At 45.4% G+C, this 18,901-nt stretch overlaps 2 long non-coding RNA genes across 3 annotated transcripts in view; both read right to left on the bottom strand.

Annotated features, from left to right (window-relative positions):
* Positions 1 to 18,901, bottom strand: part of LOC308584265 — a 189,867-nt gene that overhangs the window by 106,487 nt on the left and 64,479 nt on the right. The window lies entirely within an intron of this gene.
* The window catches only part of LOC308584176, a 109,578-nt gene that overhangs the window by 65,530 nt on the left and 25,147 nt on the right, over positions 1 to 18,901 (bottom strand). The window contains exon 1 of one of the 2 annotated variants that reach the window (XR_014006576.1): positions 14,429 to 14,996. The exons of the other annotated variant lie outside the window; for it this stretch is intronic. This is a non-coding gene — a long non-coding RNA (uncharacterized lncRNA). Of the gene's footprint in view, positions 1 to 14,428; positions 14,997 to 18,901 lie in introns of those variants that run through there. 2 annotated transcript variants of the gene reach the window in all.

Raw genomic sequence — 18,901 nt, 5'->3', positions numbered from 1 at the left:
AAGAAAAGCTTTTGCCTTAGCTAACTGCAAACTGCTTGGAACCGCAAGTCCAGAACCGACCTTTCACCTAGTAACATCCTGTACCCTATAGGAAAGGGGAAGCCATGAATCACAAGCCGCTGGTACAAATATCCCCCTCAACTACAGGCTAAAATGGTCCACAAAACAGGAAGGGCCTAACCACAAAAATCCCTACAGAGCAGATGCGTAAGGGGGAGGTAGCACCAGGAGATTCCCTCCCTAAGCCTTATTTCCCTGTTCTGTCAGAAGTAGGGAAAAGGTCAGACTGTACATCATTGTGCATCATTGTGCAGACAATGGAAAGCAGAAGTTAGGGGTAAAACACTGCGTAAGATCAGGAGCATGGCAAGAAGCACGCTAATTGGCTATTTTTTGCTGGCGTTCGGGACTGTCTCATGATATGTGATTTGCTCAGGTATATAACCTCAGGACTTGTATCTCTCAGGGTCCCAGACTTTTGGAAAGGATTCCATCTGGGTCCCTTATTGCTCAGCAATAAAACCTCACCTTCTTTTCTCCAATTGCTGTGTCTGTCTGATCCTTGTTACACCACTATTTCACGTGCTTCATTATGTCTGCAGGGTTCTCTATAGATTTTTCTTCTGTTACAATATTTGTGATAGTACTTTGCTTTTGTCTCTTCTTTAATTGCCAGGCTAATAATTTCCCACATTTATTTGGAGATTCAAAATTTCTTTGTTTCATCCTTCTCAACTTCCATTCTATTTCTTGATTTACTAACTGTGAATATTGAACCTGTAAGACCTTAATTTCTTTTTGAATCTGCAAATTCTTTGGGATTCCTCTGAGTTTCTTCTCTTTGTCTTTTAGTTGTTCCATAATTTTATCTTTTCTCTCATTCTGTGACTTTCTCCTAGTTGAATTTTGTTGTATCAGAAACCCTCTAATTACTGCTTTGCTGGCCTCCCAAATAACCCTTGTTTCCGTTCCTTGGGTCATATTAAGTTCAAAATAGTCCTTTAGGGTTTTTTGGGCCTTATTAACAATTGACATACTTCTCAACAAGTCGTCGTTCATTCTCCATCTGAAGGAACCCTGTACAAACATTTTTAAGTCCATAAAAACTGCATTATGATCCAAGCAAGTTTTAGGGCAAATTTCCATTTTTGTTACTTTAGAAACCAAGTCTCTGGATATCCATATGTAGGCTATTATTGAAAATACTTGGTTTGTATCTGGGGGAAAAAGTGAAAACTTTTTCCATTGGATTTCTGGTTCTCCATATGTCTGACAAATCAAATTTGTCAGGTCAAAGAAAGCCTTAGGTGGTCTGCCAGAGTTCGATACCTTTGATCTCTGAGTCCTGTCCATCAAAATAGATGCAACTCCATTCAAGTCCCCCAACAGTATTAATTTGTAATCCATATATTCTAAAAGACTTGTTTCCAAGTTCTTAAAGAATTCCACTTTGCCATCATTAGGTGCATAGATTCCTAATAACAAGTATTTTTCACCTTGTGCTGTAATTTCAACTACTATGTGTCTTCCTTCCTCATCTTTAAATGCCAATTATGGATTCCATTTTTCTTTAATATAGAAAACCACTCCTCTTTTTTTGACTTTATCTGAAGAAATAAATTCTTGACCCAATCTTTTATTTATCAGTATTTTTCTATATAGTCTTGTATTGTGAGTTTCCTGTAAACAAATTATATCCAAATTCTCTTTTTCCAAAATATGATAAATTGGTCTCCTTTTGGGGGGTGAATTCAAACCATTTACATTCCATGAATAAATTCCCAATGTCATGCTGTCTAATTAGGGGGAAGCTGCCTCCGCCCCCAGCAACTGTGAGCTTTGTAGTCCAAGTTCTTCCGAGTGCTTTTGCAGAAATCTATCCTTCTCTCCAACAGTCTTTAGTTTTTGCTTTCTTCCTTCAAATTTGAAGGATAGGCCCTCTGGAAATTCCCACCTAAAAAAGATGTTATTTCACCTCAGAATGTCTGCCAAGTCCTTGTATTGGGATCTCAGGTTCAAAAATTGACGTGGGGACTCTTTAAAGAGCACCACCACTCTATCCTGGATTTTGAGGCCTTTTTTATAGTGATGTCCCAAGATAATGTCTCTTTGCTCCTTAGTCTTAAAGACCACTATGCAATCATAAGTTATTTTAGTCTCCTTTTTAGGCCCAAATCTGTACGCTTTCTCTACCCAAGCTTCCACTTCCTATTTTTTCAAGTCCCAACATTCCACAAAAAATCCTATCAGAGATTCTCTGAGTTTTTCATCTTCCAGAAAGGGGACCCCCCTCAATCTCAAATACGATTCTTTTTCTTTCAACTGAAGGAAGGTGATTGAATTAGCATTTTCATACTGCAACCGTTCCAAGTCTGGCACTCTAACAGTCTCCAGCTATGCCAACCTTGTGTCATGTGTGGTTATTTCCTTTTTCACGTCTTTCATGTCGGTACTTGAATGTTCAATCTGTCTCCCCAAATTATCTATGCTAGCTGTATTACAATCCAAACCTTCTTTAATGTCAGTTAACATTGACATCACCGACTCCTCAAATTGTGGAGCTTTGGAGCCACATCTCAGCCTTTCTGAACTCATAATAGCTTAAGAATGTCAAGGTCAGTCTCACAGTCTGGCACAATAAAGGAGAAAAACAAGTTCCCTCCACCAATCCCACGACAGCCAGCACAGAGGCAGCTTCCTTCATCTTCCAAAGTTGCTGAATGCCAAAGACAAAAATGGCAAAGAGAAAATTTTCCAATTCTCCCCTTATTCTGAGGAAGGGGGGACACGTTTTAGCCAATTTAGAATGTAGACAGGCAGCACAGGAAAGTTTGTAGCCAAGTCAGTGGAAATGGAGATTGAACGTTTCCTCTTCCATTGTGACGTCCTAATGGAGACTAGTCTTCCCTCCCTGGTGGTCCATTGCCAAATGGGGAGGTCCCAATTGTATTTCCTAGCTTCCCAAAGTGATAACAAATAAACAAATACCCCCTTTTCTACCAGGAGGGGGGGGAGGCAGAATTGCTTGCAGGATTTAAAAACTTTTCCGTTCCTTAAAGGCTTTGGTCTTTGCACACCGATTTTCACCTTTTCTCCCTTTTCTTCCCAATCTTTTCCAATTTTAATTTGATAGTATTTCCAGATGAGTGGCGTCAGTGAGCAGCCCACATCCATAGGTGTGAACGCCTGATTGCTACACTGATTCTTCTGGATCTTAGTTGTGGAAGTGGGCCTGATCAATCGATTTGTGAAAGCAGGCAATGAAATAAAGATCAGTCTACTGAGATGATCATCTAATTAAACACATATTAAACTGCAATTGAGAATTTGTATTTTTTTCATTTTTTAAAGAAAGCATCTACGGCTTAATATGACCCACCTCCAGTGGAAGTGCATCATATCTGCCCAATATCCCTCTTGACAGAAGACCTCACCCCAAGTCCCAGGAGCAGATAACTGCAGCCATTGCTTTTCATGCACCCAGGCAGAGCTTGGGTTTTGTTGCCAAGTTGTTTATGTGAACACGGGTGGGATAGGCTGAACTCAACCCAGACTGAAGCCATGACCTAAATGGAGCTGATTATTCAGAAGCCACTGCCTTGTGGGTGCCTATAGGTCATTGAGAAAGATATTAGCAGTGGGAAGGAGAAACTATGGTAGGAAACCATTTTGGGGACAGTGAAATGAACTGAGGAAAGGGTGTGGGTGTGATAGCGAGATTGTGTCAGTGGCTCCCATGAATAGGCTCACCTCATCCCAATGCTGCTTATAATTTAATCACCATCTTCTTTTGGAATCAACCCACACAGAATAAATCAGGGATTGTAGGAATTGCAATTCATGTATGATGGGAATTATAGTCCAACAATGATCAGAGGGTCACCCGGAGACTGCATATCTATCAGCAGTTGTGATTTGACCCAGATCTTAGACTAATACCACGCTTGTGTCATTGCCCTTAGTTCCTTAGGCAGAGGATTGAGGATAATTTAAGGAGCAACAACATAAGACAGATGTGGCAGGGGATTCAGCATATTACCAACTACAAACCTAACCTTGGCGCTGTCGACGGCGACCCTTTGCTGGCGGAGGAGCTTAACCTCTTCTTTGCTCGCTTCGAGAAGGAGCCACCTGAGACGCCGGTATTACAGCCACCAGCCCATAGGGGCCCCTCATTTACTGTAGAGGAGCACAAGGTGAGACAAGTATTGAGGATGGTGAATCCGAGGAAGGCGGCTGGACCTGATGGCATCACTGGAAAGGTGTTGAAGGGCTGTGCGGATCAGCTGGCGAGGGTCTTTACTACGATCTTCAACAAGTCCTTACACCAGTCTATTGTCCCACCCTGCCTGAAGTCGTCAACTATTGTCCCTCTGCCTAAAAAATCCACAATCAGTAGTTTGAATGACTACAGACCAGTTGCACTGACTCCAATCATCATGAAGTGTTTTGAGAAACTGGTGCGCCGTCATATTATTTCTTGTCTTCCATCAACTTTTGACAACTACCAGTTTGCATACAGGGCAAATAGATCCACAGAAGACGCTATCACCACCACTCTCCATGCTGCTCTGTCCCATCTGGAGCAGCCGGGGAATTATGTGAGGCTGCTGTTTGTGGATTTTAGCTCTGCTTTTAACACTATCCTCCCCCATAGACTGGTGTCCAAGCTAGAGACGATTGGACTCCCCAACTCCACCTGTCTCTGGGTTTTGGATTTTTTGTCAGAACGTTCTCAGAGGGTTAGAGTAGGGTCACATGTGTCCACAGCCCTTAGCCTTAACACCGGCTCACCACAGGGTTGCGTGTTGAGTCCCCTGCTCTATGCTCTCTATACGTATGACTGTACAGCCATCTACTCCAGCAACAAAATCATCAAGTTTGCTGACGATACTACGGTGGTGGGGCTCATTTCAGGAGGGGATGAGTCCGCCTATCGGGACGAGGTGGAGCGGCTCTGTGTTTGGTGTGGAGAGAACAATCTGGCTCTTAATACGGCTAAGACCAAGGAATTGGTGGTGGATTACAGGGGAAAAAAGGCGGACATTCAGCCCTTGTATATCAACGGGGAACGGGTGGAGAGGGTGGCGGAATTCAGGTTTTTGGGAGTGATTATGGATCAGGGCATGACTTGGAGCGCAAATACCACTGCTCTGGTGAAGAAGGCCCAGCAGAGAATTTATTTCCTCAGACTTTTAAAAAAGAACAATCTGAGTGAGAGACTGCTGGTGTCCTTCTACCGAGGCTCCATAGAGAGCATACTCACATACTGTATTTGTGCTTGGTTCTCCAGTTGTACAGCTAGAGAGAGGAAGGTGCTCCAGAAGGTCATAACCACAGCCCAAAGGATTATTGGTCACCCTCTCCCATCTTTGGAAGAACTGTACGGTTCCCGTTGCCTTAGGAAAGCAAACAACATCCTGCAGGATCCATCTCACCCGGGATACAGTCTGTTTGCACTACTGCCTTCTGGCAGGAGGTATAGAAACATCAAGTCAAGGACAAATAGACTGAAAAACAGTTTCTATCCAAGAGCTGTGGCCTTTTTGAATGCTGTAACTCGATAGTGAGATCTGGGAGTTTTGGGGGGTGGGTGTGGGTGTGGTTGGAAGGTGGTTTGTTTGGTTGTTGTTGTTGTTTTGCTTTTACTGTTTTTAAGGGATGGCATCCAATTTCGTTGCACTTGTGCAATGTTGCACTAGTGTAATGACAATAAAGAATCTATCTATCTATCTATCTATCTTGGTCACCACTACCTAAAAGGCCCTCTGCCTGCTTCCCTGTAACCTTGCCTCTCCCAATGAAGGAACCGCCAGAAGGTTATTGGAAAAATGCCCGCCCAGAAGCGGTGACAGCATCCCAGGCACCCAGGGCCTTTCTCCGGAGGTCACTCTCTGGCTGGAATCCCCCTCAGTCCAGAGAAGCCATTGCTAAGCAACCCCTCCCTCCTGAAAGGAGCACGCTAGCAATTTTCTGGTAATCCATCACAGAAGAAAGAGGAGAGTCCATAGTCTAACTGCTACTTTATTAAGACTGTACAAAAGTAAGGCGGGCCGCTAGGGGTGCATTGGAAGATGGCCGACAATACCATATCTCCGGCTCACACGAGATAATTAAGAGGCTGATATGGGAGTATGCAGCCTCCCTTGTTCCCCAATGGAATGGGGAACACTGCCTTGCCTGCTGTGGCCATAAATCACCCCCGGATTCGAAAGAAGGGGGTGAGGGCACTAGGCACAAAGCCCTTGTGTGGGTCCGGCTCTTCCGGACGCTGTCTCTGATCGCGCACTGGCTGCAGCAGCTCGAAATAAACAATTAGAAAAGAAGCAAATGCACATACTTCAAGTGAAGATCGGGAGTAAAGACTGCTAATTAAAGGGATCTCTGTGATGTGGAGCGACGGGCTGGATTCAACAATAAATCAAGAAGAAGATTCATCAAAGGATTGGTATGTCAGAGCAAGACTGAAAAGGGGGGGGGACTTTTCTTTTTTTTGGTCTTATGTATCCAATAACCCTCCCCCCAAGAGAGAATCGTTGCAAATTACTGATTACAAGCAGGAGGATTAAGAACTGTGTGGAAATTAATTACCAATCAAAGATATGGCTTGTGGGAACATCGAGAGAGGAAAGAAAGTTCTCTGTGACACAGTCATAAAAAGAGATTGTTATGGCAGGCCTGCCCACAGGAGAACTGAGGGGGAGGAGGACTATGGCTCGTGACTATATCGGAATGTGAGTTCGGCCTGGCAGGGCCCCCTGAGAAAATTTATGAGAGTGGCAGGCTTATGGAAATCAGGACAGACTGTGGGAAATGTTTTGTACGGAGGTGTTGAAATGATGTCTGTCTATTTTGATATGGCTCTTGGAAGAGTGTAAAATCCACACAGGATATAACAACGTTTGTTTTCAACCCGCTTGTGGAAACTATCAGAGATCACAAAGAAAGGAATATATGATAACAACAAGAAGATGAGGAAAACAACAAAGAGAAGATTGAATAGAACTGTGATTATTATTTGGACAGAACTGTGTACAACAAAGCAGCAGCAAGAGTGATGTTTGGATCCCATTCGAAGCTTGAAGCATGGGTACCCCCAACAAAAATTTAAAAATTTGGCTATGTAATTTGGAACTGATGCGATTTGGAATTAATGTGATTTGACTGGCCTGTTAATAAAAATTATTATTTAAAAAAAGCATGCCTGCTCGCCTGAGCAGTACAGGATGCGAGTCTATGACACGACTCTGCTTCTACCCAGAAGTGGAAGGCAACTCACAGTAACTCCACCCAGTTTACACTGAGAGCACTAGAACTGGCTCAGACTTCCTGTCTCACGCTGAGATACATCACATGATGTAAACAATCAGGCTGCTTGCTCGCAGCTGGTGGGAACTAAAATCCCAACACTTGGAGCTGGACCTCCGAGTCCGGGCTGAATGATGAAAGTAGATATGCTCCTTCAGGTATACTTCCACAGGTATACTTGTTCTTTCAGTACAAGAACAACAGGTACTAAAACAGATTGCAATGGCATCTCCTCCTGCTTAACGTCTGGAAAAAGTTCCTGAGAAAAGGACACCTTGGCTGCACCTTCCCAGCAGGAACAAGTCCCTGTGCAAAGAGGCATGTCATCTGCTGTATCCCAGCAAGAGCAATTCCCAGGTAAGATCCTCCCTCTATTGTGTGGGCAGGTAATCCCTCCCCTGCCTGGCCTGGCCTCCTTGGCAACGCTTCCCCTAGGTGGGATTGGACAACTGACTGAGTTAGGCGGAGACCTCCAGGTATCCCACCTGAGGGAAGACAAATCAAGCCTATGCTGTTGGAGCCGCTCCAGATCTAGGGGCTGCACGCGTCCGCGCAAAGGGCGCCCCCCATTTTAAGCGTGGAGCGGTCATTCCTGGTGGAGGAAGGAAGCTCATCTGTTCCTTTCCAGAAAAATGGCACTGCTTCCCCTTCTCCTCAACAACAGGAGCAGGTCCCTCAGCTGAAAAGCAGCACTCCTGTTTCCACATGTATTTAATCATAGATCACATTATTCAGTGGGAACAAGTTGTCTTAATATCATAGAATGATAGAATTGCAGAGTTGGAAGGGACCTCATGGTTCATCTTCTCCAGCCCCTGCAATGCAGGAATCTCAGCTAAAGCAGCCATGACAGATGGCCATCCAAACTGTGCTTCAAAACCTCCAAGGAAGAAAAGTCCGCTGTTGAACAGCTCTTTCCAGGGCAGTCTTTAGCATATGTCCCACCGGGGTGCAAAGATCCACCCAGCACCCCCAAATTTAGTTTAGCCCCCAAATAAACCTCTACACCATTGATCGAGGCCGACCACGCCCCGCCACTGCCCTTTGCCTGCCACAGCCTCCTGCCCCACGGACTTGCCCAGCGTTTCTCGCTTAGCATTTGTCATAAAATCTGTTTCTCGCTTAACATTCATCGTTAATGGGGGGGGGTGCAGCATGTGAAATTCATAGCATGTGCTCTAGGCACGTTTTTGCGGAAATGAAAAATTAAAATTGCATGCTGGAAAACGCCAGTACAAAGTAGTTAGTCAAAGAAAATGTCGACAATTAACGACAATAAACATTATTTTAAAAAAGATTTTTCTAAACGAATTTGAACTGGAAGTGATGAAATTAAAACGCGCAGTTGTGAATGACAAGTGCCGCTGCTGGCGCGACGCATCTTTGAGCTCCAAATCAAAAGTTGTTTAGTGAAACAGTAGGTATACCTTTCGATAATACCTAAGTATGTATGTCTTTTGTTTTTCTAACTTGATCAAAATTATTTCTTATTTTGTAACAGGTAGATAGTTAAGAGTTTAGGCGGTCTCAACCCTGCACCCTTACACCCCCAGGTAATGACAGCCCTGGCCCTGTCAGATGATTTTTTCATATGTTTATCCAGAATCTCCTTTCTTGTAACTTGAATCAATTGGTTTGAGTCCTGCCCTCCAAGGCAGGAGAAAACAAGCTTGTTCCCTCTTCCATGTGACAGCCCTTGAGATATTTGAAGATGGTTGTCACATCTCCTCTCATTCTCCTCTATTCCAGGCCGAACAGAATAAAGGATTTCTCATGCCACACTGAATTTATTTTATTGATAAGAAATACATTGGAAAACAAACAACTCCTCACAGCGCTTGATTTATAACACAAAACACAACTACTTTATAATAGGATGATGGAACACCCCAAAAATATGAAACAAAGAAGCTGCTTAAGAACCTGCAAAGGAGCCTTTTTTGATACTATACTACACTGAAATGCCTAAATGTTTCTTTGATTGTCCTTGAATCTGCTGGCCACACATGCCATCCTTTCCTGACACACCAGTGTGGCACAACACATCCTTTGAGAACCACTGAAATAGATGTTAAATGGCAAAGGGGGCAGAATCTGTTGCTCACCTTGTGATCTACTGCAGGTGAAAGGTGGCTGGGGAAAGGTGAGTGTATCTGATGGGAAGAGACAGCCTGCTTTGGAGCTCAGAAACCAACCTCAAGCATCTTCACATTTCAGGACTGACAGAGCGCAGCAGCTTGAAAGGGTCAAGCTTGAATCTTACTCCCTTCCAGTCATTGGTTTGCGGGTCTCCCTGATCCTGAGCCAGATCCAAGCTTGTTGTTAAACTGCTCCAGGTGCAGCCTCCCCATTTGCAACAACCCTAGACAGCCAGTGCAAGAAATCCTGCTACAACTTCCAGTCCCTAAAACCCACTGCTACACACACCCATCAGAAGAAAAGAGCCTTGCAGTTCTGCAGCAACCATCCTAGATGATCCTTTGATGCAAGCAGTGCAGGAAAGATGGAGCTCCTAATGGACCGCTCCACCAGACTGTCTCTTAGGGAGAGATAGGAAGCAGGGCTCAAGGCATCTACTTTTGCTGGAGGCCAAGCTGAATCAGGTACCTACTGGCCCTGAACTGGGCCAGCTGACATGATTGTCTAGAAACTGGTAAGGAGTTCATGTTTTTGTTTTCCTCTTCCCTTCCTGTCCTTTTCCGCTTGTGTGCCATGTTTGGTTTTTTGGTTTTAAATTGTACATAAGCCCCTATGGGAACCTTTTGGCTGAAAAGCGGAGTAAAACTGATCAAAACAATTTTAAAAATGAATTTATTTTTTTTAAAAGAGCCAGTGTGGTGTAGTGCTTAAGAGTGGTAGTCTCGTAATCTAGGGAACCGGGTTCGCGTCTCCGCTACTCCACATGCAGCTGCTGGGTGACCTTGGGCCAGTCACACTTCTCTGAAGTCTCTCAGCCCCACTCAACTCACAGAGTGTTTGTTGTGGGGGAGGAAGGGAAAGGAGAATGTTAGCCACTTTGAGACTCCTTAAAGGTAGTGAAAGGCGGGATAATGATGATGATGATGATGATGATGATAATGATAATGATAATAATAATAATAATAATAATAATAATAATAATAATTTATTATTTATACCCCGCCCATCTGGCTGGGTTTCCCCAGCCACTCTGGGCAGCTTCCAAAAGAATATTAAAATACTGTGATACATCAAAAGCTTCCCTAAACAGGGCTGCCTTCAGATGTCTTCGAAAAGTCTGGTGGTAGTTGTTCTCTTTGACATCTGGTGGGAGGGCGTTCCACAGGGAGGGCGCCACTACCAAGAAGGCCCTCTGCCTGGTTCCCTGTAACTTGGCTTCTCGCAGTGAGGGATGAGCAAGATTGTTCTGCAGATAAATCTTGGGATGGTCTGCAAGATGAATAAATTGCCTAAGATGAGTTAAGAAAAAATGGCCTGGACGGTTCAGATGCTGACAGCTGCAGGAAATACCTGCTTGCAGCATTTCCCACTCAGATGCTCAAATGTGTGTTTCAGCATCTTTTTGGCACGGCAACACTTTAAGAAGAGAGAACCTCCTTGTTCCATCCAAACTTGACTGCCTTCTGCCTTAGAGTGCCTTCCCTTTGGCAGAGATCTCAGAAGAAACTGCAGCCATGAGGTTCCTTTACCTGAGCTTTGCTCTGGTCTTCATCTTCTTCCACGTTGTTGCAGGTAAGAGGCACAGGGAGGGAGTATCTGCTGAAGGTCTCAGGTTGAGTCCCAGGTATTTCCCTGGTCGGCAACACTTAAGACCTTCTGACTGTCAGTGTAGACAGCTATGAGCTTGATGGAACAACAGTCTGACCCGGCAGCTTCCTATCCTATCCAGCTGCTTAAAAAGGGGTGGGGAGGAAAGTATTTTAAAACTTATTTAATAATGAATTTGAATTTGAATACATGACTTTTGCAAAAGCAGCAATGTTCAGGATGCTGACTGAGCCACAAGGTAAATCTTAGGATGATGTGCAAGATAAATAAATGGCTTAGGATGAGTTAAGAGAAAGGGGCCTGGAGGGTTCAGATGCTATGCTGACAGTTACCGGATTTGGCACTGCAATGCTATAAGTAGAGAGAACCTCCTTGTTCCATCCAAACTCAACTTCCTTTTGCCTTAGAGTGCCTTCCCTTTGGCAGAGATCTCACAGGAAACTGCAGCCATGAGGTTCCTCTACCTGAGCTTTACTCTGGTCTTCATCCTCTTCCACGTTGTTGCAGGTAACAGGGCACAGGGAGGGAGCATCTGCTGGAAATGCAGAAGGTCTCAGGTTCAATCCCAGGTATTTCCCCTGCCACAAACCCTGAAAAACTGCTGTAGGTGGAACAACAGTCTGACTTGGCTGCTTCCTATTCTATCTGGCTGCTTAAAAAGGGGCGGTGGAGGAGGAAAGTATTTAACAATTTATTTAATAATGAAATTGAAATTGAATACATGGTTTTTGCAAAAGTATAAATGTTCAGGATACAGACTGAGCCACAAGGCAGGTTCCATGGTGGTCATTTATATTGCTGGGAGTTTAGAGGATTTAGTGTGCATGATCCCCAAGTCCTTTGTAATTCCAGAGGGCCTGGATATAGGAAGAGTAATAATCTGATGAAGGATTCCACTGTAGACCTAACCCAGCAAGTTTCTTTGTTAAAGAATGCCCACAGCTGCCACCTCAGGACCCCATCATTATACCCTATGAAGAGATGGTGCCCCTAGCCAAATGGGTGGGCCTTACCCCCTCCTCACCTGGCTGGTAAGCGAGAAATTCTATAGCCAGCACAGTTGGGTGTGAGCTGAGGAAGACACAATGGCAACACTACTGGGGAGATTAAAGAAAATATCATTCTCAGAGAGGGAATAAATGGCAAGGTATTTCTGAAGCTCAGAACAGCTGTAATTTTGATGTTGAAAGGAATGTTGAAATGCAGAGTTAATATGCCCTGTTGAACACAGAGGTTGAAAGCAAAGGGGAACCTTCAGTAGAATGGAATGAAGGCTGACTTAGTGGCCAGTTATGTGGTTCTGTGGGTGCATTATCTGCTCATTTTTCTCCCCTTCCATTAGCAACCTGTAAAATTTAGGTTTGGCAACTGTTCTGAAAAGATCCCAGGAGCAGTAATCATCATCATCATAATTTTATGCTACCCAAGTGGCTGGGTGCAGCTAAGTGTCAGCCCCCTTACAAGGTTCAGGAATCAGCTGGAGTGTTTGCAGAGAAGGAGGACCGATCTGACCCTTGCTAATGTTGGCCAATGAAACAGTAGTTAGCAGGCTGAGAGGCAGCAGAAGCCTGTGAAAGTTGGTCATCCCATTAAATAAGCATGGTTCTGGTTAGGAAAAAAGTAGTTGGCAATCCCTTTGCCCCATAATTTTTTTAAAACTTGTCTTCTCTTTTTAACAGGGCAAGTTTTCTGTTTACTGTTTGGAGGAACTTGCCAATTCCCAGCAACTACAAACTGTGCCAATGGAGAAATTTATGGGTTCCCCTGTGGCAGCAACGGAACCTGCTGCAGGGGTAAGTGATATCCATTGAGTGGTTTTGTTTTTGCAAAAGAGATGAATATGCAGTAAATAAATATATATAAAAAGGTAAAGGTAAAGGACCCCTGACATTTAAGTCCAGTCAAGAACAACTCTGAGGTTGCTGCGCTCCTCTCACTTTACTGACCGAGGGAGCCCCGGTCTGTCTGCAGACAGTATTTCCAGGTCATGTGGCCAGCGTGACTAAGCCGCTTCTGGCAAAACCAGAGTAGTGCACAGAAACGTTGTTTACCTTCCCGCTGCAGCGGTACCTATTTATCAACTTGCACTTTGACATGCTTTTGAACTGCTAGGTTGGCAGAAGCTGGGACCGAGCAAAGGGAGCTCACCCCATCATGGGGATTCGAACAGAAACCTTCTGATCGGCAAGCCCAAGAGGCTCGGTGGTTTACACTGCAGCACGACCCGCATCCCCATATATAAACAAGAACAACCACCCCCGCAATTCAACCATTCTATGTGAAATTGATGATGTCAGTCAAATCAGGACTTCCCTGCTTAAAGACCTCCAAAGAAGGAGACTCCACCACACTCCTTGGCAGCAAATTCCACTGTTGAACAGCTCTTACTGTCAGGAAGTTCTTCCTAATGTTTTGGTGGAATCTTCTTTCTTGTAGTTTGGATCCATTGCTCCGTGTCCGCTTCTCTGGAGCAGCAGAAAACAACCTTTCTCCCTCCTCTGTGTGACATCCTTTTATATATTTGAACATGGCTTTCATATCACCCCTTAACCTCCTCTTCTCCAGGCTAAACATGTTAGTATCTTGGCTCACAGGCAGAGGTACCTGGCCTCCCCCGAGGCAATTGAGCGAGATACTGCGTTTACCTTCTGCGACCTCCCGGCAGGCTAGGTAAACAAACCCGGCGATTCTTCTCATTAGTCGTGAGAAGAACACACCCTCTGCTTCTCTGCTTCTCTCTCCCTCCCTGCATTCTCCCAGGGAGGAGAAATGAGACAGACAGGAGTCCTTTTTACATGTTTTATTCCTGTCACTCAACAGTACATAGAAATGTGACTGCACCCTTCAGTCTCCATCAGAAGAGACTCAACTCCTCCCCTGTACTTCCAGCACAGGTCACATGACACTCTGAGCTAACATCCGGTGCTCAGTACAGAGAATAGGCTCCACCTTTTCCCCAGCAGTACAGCAGCAAACCACAACATCCTGTTTTGCATTCCAGCAATCTGGAGCTGGCTTTTGCCTTGGTGCTTTTTCCCAACATCCTCCCCCAAAAGCATCAATTGGCAAAACATGATCCAGAGAAGAAAACAAACAGTTGTTATACATATAACAGTCCCCTGTTGTTTCAGTTCCACCCTTGGAACTCCCCACCACTGGTTTCACCAGTGTACCTCTCTGGTTGTCTGGCTTCCAAGGAATGAGTGCTTCTGCATTCCCTTGGCTAGCTACTCTCTGTTGTGTCTTTGTCTCTGACTTAGACACTGCTTTAACCTGCTTTGAGTTGTTAACAATAGCAACACATGCAACAGCTAAGTTAGCAAACTCTTTTAAGTACCTTTTTGGTGGTACACCCTTTGTAACTCTCTCAGACCTGCGTATGAGGTTCTGACTCTCTGTGCTCACTGGTTCAACCTCTGGACTTTGTTGAGAACCAGTAGCATTCAGTGGTTCCTCCTTCACCTGTGAAGGTCTATCCATTGTGTGAGATTTTCTCTCAATGACTGTTACGACTGAACTCTCTGAGCTATCAGTGTCATCATCATCAGTACCACTGTAATCTGTGACATCAGAAAAATCATCATCATCATCATCATCTGAATTGCCACCTGTGGGAAATGTTTGTTCTACAACCCGCTCTTGCTCAGGAGCACTCTTTAGAAATTTTGTGAGAATCACCTGACCAGATTCAGACAAAATTACTCTGTAGAGACCCTTTTCATATCCCACAAAAATGCCTCTGGCATTCTTTACTCCTCCTGGAGCTTCTGTTCTCACATGAGACCCGAAAACCTTAAAATAGGCAACAGAAGGTTTTCTATTGAACAGCTTCTCAAAAGGAGAACATCCCAACTCTGTTGAGACTTTTCTCAACCACACATGAAGATAGGACGCTAGCGATTCCGCCCAATATTCATGTGGCAAATGTGAACTCAGCAATTGCGCATGCATCCCCTTTTCAATTCTTTGTTCACCCTCACACAGACCCCCCTGTTCCACGCTTCGGTCGAAACAGCAACTTTGTGGTCTATCCCTTTTCCATCCAGGAACTTCTGAAACTTCTGTAACAGAAAAATTTTCTTCTCATCTGTGAAAAGACAATCAATGTTAGCATCATGCATACTTTTAACCTTGTCACAAAACTCCTGAAACTTTTCTAAAGTTTCTTGCGGTTTCTCCATCATAAAAACCCAAGAATAATTAGTGAAACAATCCACACACAAAAGGTAATATTTTGCACTGCCTCTAGATGGTTCTAGAGGACCAATCACATCAGCATACACCCGCTGAAATGCTCTGTCGACCTTCGGCACCTTCCGGGTGCTCACACTGGTCACACCTGCAAAAGAGATTACGTTAGAATCAGAAGAATTACATTTCATGTAATCACTTTGATCAAAAGTCAACAAATACAGTCCATCTTTCTCTTTGGCAGTAAGAAACAGTTCACCATCTTTGTAGATCTGGCAGCTTTTAGCATCATAGGACAGTTTCAGTCCTTTCTTTGCAATCTGCGACACGCTCAGCAGATTAAATTTCAGTTCCGGAACCAGGTAAACATCACTTATAGTCAAGTTTAGACTCTCAAGATACACAGTTCCAATTCCGGTCGCTTCCAACTCTTGACCGTTGGCCTGTTTCACAGTGAAGCTTTGCTTCCTCAACGTTGAAAACAGTCCTTTGTGCGGGCATAAATGCTTTGTACATCCCGTGTCGATTACGAACACGTTCCCAACATCTGGCGTGGTTCCTTTCGCCATCATAGCCTTTGCAGGTTTCACCTGGCACTTGGTAAGGCTTTTGCCTGACGTCTCAGGCTTTGTAGAGCTGCTCTTTGCTCCTCTTGACTGGCGCGGCTTCTTACAGTTTCGCTGTAGATGCCCAGTCTGTCCACAATTGTAGCATCGGACAGCACTCAATGCTACACCATGCTCTTCAGTAGCACTACCAGTGGGGGAATTAGAACTCTGTTCTACCCTCCCCCTGTCCTTCACTTCCAGTGCAGCAAGTCTGTCGTGTTCGTTCAGGACCACAGCACACACCCTTTCCGCGGTTAGCTGCACGGCAGGTAGGGAACCAAGCTGACTGGCATCAAGCTTGTAGGTCCGATTCAGGCTGTTTATCATCATGAAGCAAAACACTTCCTCCTGAAGACGGAAATTGCGTTCCACCATCTGTTGACGCAGAAACTTCATCTCTGTCAGGTGCGCTTGAACATCTCCATCAGGCGCAAGTCTCAGATTGGTCAACTTCTCAAAGTACAGCAACGCTGAAGAACCAGCATCTCTCTGATGCGTTGTACGCAGCGTGTCCCAAACCTCTTTCGCATTTTCTAAATGCTGGATATGCACCAATTGCGCGTCTGAGACACACAGAATTATAGCAGTCCTGGCCCTCACATTCTGTGATTCCCAACCTCTGGTTGGTGCTGCAGGGATGGGGTTTTCAATTACATCAAAAAGCCTCTGATTCTGCAGCAGGGCCTTCATCTTTACAGACCAAGATGAATAATTGTCATTATCTAAGGGAGGTGGGTAAGGCAAACCTCCTGCCTTCTTGGCATCCATCTTGAAGCCAAGCCTCTGGCTCACACTGTCAAACAAGCTGTAAAATCCAACAGTTTTTTTTTCCTTTCTCACTCAGGCAAACTGCAAGCTGTTTACGCTCTTTGCACCCGGCAACTAAACGCTGGCTGCTATGGAAAGTCCCTCCAAGAGCACGTAAACTTTGTAGCCAAAACATTCCGCGGCTTTGTTTCGCTTTCCCAGGCTCACACTCACAGTCCAGCCCCTTTGCCAGTAACTTTCCAACTTTCCGTTACTTAGCAACAATGCATTCCAATAGGACAGTTTATCAACCACAAGAATTTGTGGAATGCAGGCTTCAGCTTCCAAGCTGCAGGCCTTTCCTTCCGGAGCTTTTGTTTTTCAAACGCAGAGCTCCCGTGAACCAGGGAATTAATCAACCTGCGTTCACACATTTAGCCCGAAATGCAGCATACCTTGATCTCCGTTGCCTGGAAAACACCTTCCTCTGGGTCTGTTCAGCCTCTGGCTTCTTTCAGACGCTTGCCTTCTCCCTTGGAGCAGAGGAGGACATTCCACCAGCCTCTCATGCAGATGTCCGATGAATCGCAACCATCCGAAGGCTACCATATGTTAGTATCTTGGCTCACAGGCAGAGGTATATGGCCTCCCCCGAGGCAATTGAGCGAGATACTGTGTTTACCTTCTGAGATCTCCCGGCAGGCTAGGTAAACAAACCCGGCGATTCTTCTCATTAGTCGTGAGAAGAACACACCCTCTGCTTCTCTGCTTCTCTCTCCCTCCCTGCATTCTCCCAGGGAGGAGAAATGAGACAGACAGGAGTCCTTTTTACATGTTTTATTCCTGTCACTTAACAGTACATAGAAATGTGACTGCACCCTTCAGTCTCCATCAGGTCACATGACACTCTGAGCTAACATCCGGTGCTCAGTACAGAGAATAGGCTCCACCTTTTCCCCAGCAGTACAGCAGCAAACCACAACATCCTGTTTTGCATTCCAGCAATCTGGAGCTGGCTTTTGCCTTGGTGCTTTTTCCCAACAAAACATGCCCAGCTCCCTTAGCTGTTCCTCATAAGGCATCGTTTCCAGGCCTTTGACCATTTTGGTTGCCCTCCTCTGGACACGTTCCAGTTTGTCAGTGTCCTTCTTGAACTGTGGTGCCCAGAACTGGACACAGTACTCCAGGTGAGGTCTGACCAGAGCAGAATACAGTGGCACTATTACTTTCGCTTCAACCGGCTCCCACGTAACCATCCAGCCACAGCTTCCAGACATCTGGTCAGTGTGTCTGGGGCCGAGTCAGGATGGCCATCCATCAACAGATAGAGTTGGGTGTCATCAGCATACTGATGGCAACCCAGCCCCAAACTCCGGACAAGCTGGGCGAGGGGGCGCATAAAGATGTTAAAAAGCATCGGGGAGAGAATCGCACCCTGAGGCACTCCACACACCAAGGAGTGGCGCGATGACAATTCCCCCCCAAGCGCCACCCTCTGTCCCCGACCAGAGAGAAACGAGCGCAGCCCTTGAAGGACTGTGCCCTGGATCCCCACGTTGGCAAGGTGGTGGTCCAGGAGTTCGTGATCGACCATCTCAAAGGCTGCTGACAGATCTAGAAGAATCAGCAGCCCCGACCCGCCTCGATCCAGCTGCCTACGGAGATCATCTCTTAGGGCGACCAGAGCCGTCTCGGTCCCATGACCAGCGCGGAAGCCGGACTGGAATGGATCCAAAGCAGATGTTTCATCCAGAAACCTACCAAGCTGTTCAGCAACCGTTCTCTCAATCACCTTACCCAGGAATGGAAGATTCGAGACCGGGCAGTAATTGGATAGATCTGAGGGATCTAATGATGTTTTCTTTAAGAGCGGACGCACCACCGCCTCCTTCAGTTCCCCTGGGAATATCCCGGTGCCAAGGGACAAGTTGATGATATCCCCCAGGGGGGCCTGCACCTCGTCTGGACATGCTCTAATCAGCCATGACGGGCACGGGTCAAGAGGACAGGTGGTGGGCTTTCCAGCTTGGAGGAATCTGTCCACATCGGCCAGAGATATCCGGTCAAAGTGGTCCAATACTGGACCCGAGGACAGTCGAGGGGCCTCCAGTTCCTTTATTGTATCCAAATTGGCAGGGAGGTCATGGCAGAGCAACAGGACCTTCTCCGCAAAAAAGCTTGCAAATGCCTCACGGCTGTGTGTCAGATTCTTATTTAAATTTGGCTGTCCTTCAAGGGACGTTAAAGACCAAATTATACTAAATAATTGCGCCGGGCGAGAGCTAGCGGATGCAATGGAG

Source organism: Podarcis bocagei (genome assembly GCF_964188305.1).
Source record: "Podarcis bocagei genome assembly, chromosome: 3".
Taxonomy (NCBI): Eukaryota; Metazoa; Chordata; class Lepidosauria; order Squamata; family Lacertidae; genus Podarcis; species Podarcis bocagei.
This window is presented reverse-complemented; position numbering and strand designations above follow the sequence as displayed.